This window comes from Anopheles ziemanni (assembly GCF_943734765.1).
Source record: "Anopheles ziemanni chromosome X unlocalized genomic scaffold, idAnoZiCoDA_A2_x.2 X_unloc_44, whole genome shotgun sequence".
NCBI lineage: Eukaryota > Metazoa > Arthropoda > Insecta > Diptera > Culicidae > Anopheles > Anopheles ziemanni.
In genome coordinates this window covers 63,634-65,000 of record NW_026689812.1, presented here as the reverse complement: position 1 = coordinate 65,000, position 1,367 = coordinate 63,634, and the positions used below count along the sequence as shown (strand labels likewise).

At 51.6% G+C, this 1,367-nt stretch overlaps 1 non-coding gene across 1 annotated transcript; it reads right to left on the bottom strand.

Moving 5' to 3' along the window:
* Positions 1–239: 239 nt before the first annotated feature.
* Positions 240–394, bottom strand: LOC131292289 (5.8S ribosomal RNA). Its single transcript, XR_009189963.1, has one exon. It is a non-coding gene; the product is annotated as a 5.8S ribosomal RNA (ribosomal RNA).
* Positions 395–1,367: the final 973 nt, after the last annotated feature.

Here is a 1,367-nt window from a genome sequence, read left to right as displayed (position 1 = left end):
GCTGAAGCTAGACATCAGTAAACACCACCACAGACACCACAAGCACGCCTTCTCCTCGTACTTCCGCCTCACGCGGGAACACGGACGCTCTAAATACTTCGAATTCCAATGCCAGTATATTGTAAACCACGGGTTCTTTAATGCTAGCGGGTCGTCGCGACCCTAGTTAACATCATGGTGCACGTCTCGTGACGGGTGTCACGGCGTAGTTAAATGTATGCGATACATTTCTCAAATATAAGCGCTCAGTCATCTGTACATCATGGTAGGTTCCCACGACGTGCAATATGCGTTCAACTTATCAATGTTCATGTGTCCTGCAGTTCACATTATGACGCGCAGTTAGCTGCGGTCTTCATCGATCCATGAGCCGAGTGATCCACTGCCGAGGGTGACTAACTTGCGTAAGCCGCCGCTGTGCGCGTATACCCGTTCCCCGTAGGGAGGAGCAAGCCGCCGCTTAGAGACGAAGCATAAAGTGTCCTCATTCCACATAGGGCAAGCTGGATGAATCCATTTTACCCAGGACGGCCGAAGCGGCGTGGACCAGGGGAGAACTGAACCTTATACTTCACACCACAGTAAGTCTACGTGTCCTCTTCCACATAGGGCAAGCTAGAACTAACTATCTTACCCAGGACTGCCGAAGCAGCGTGGACCAGGGGAGGAACACACTTTTCATGGAAACGTAAGGCATCCATGACTGCCATAACGTAAGCCGCCGCTGTGCGCGTATACCCGTTCCCCGTAGGGAGGAGCAAGCCGCCGCTTAGAGACGAAGCATAAAGTGTCCTCATTCCACATAGGGCAAGCTGGATGAATCCATTTTACCCAGGACGGCCGAAGCGGCGTGGACCAGGGGAGAACTGAACCTTATACTTCACACCACAGTAAGTCTACGTGTCCTCTTCCACATAGGGCAAGCTAGAACTAACTATCTTACCCAGGACTGCCGAAGCAGCGTGGACCAGGGGAGGAACACACTTTTCATAGAAACGTAAGGCATCCATGACTGCCATAGTGCGTAAGCCGCCGCTGTGCGCGTAAACCCGTTCCCCGTAGGGAGGAGTCAAGCCGCCGCTTAGAGACGAAGTATTAAGTGTCCTCTTCCACATAGGGCAAGCTAGAATGAACTATCTTACCCAGGACCGCCGAAGCAGCGTGGACCAGGGGAGAACTGAACTTTATACTTCACACCACAGTATTGAGTAATGTGCCCTCTTCCACATAGGGCAAGCTGGAATGTTCCATTTTACCCAGGACGGCCGAAGCGGCGTGGACCAGTGGAGGACTACACAATTAAGAGGTTTGATATCGACTTGTGTGTTTCAATAGGGTACCGATGGTATGTTTTGAACCGATTTGAT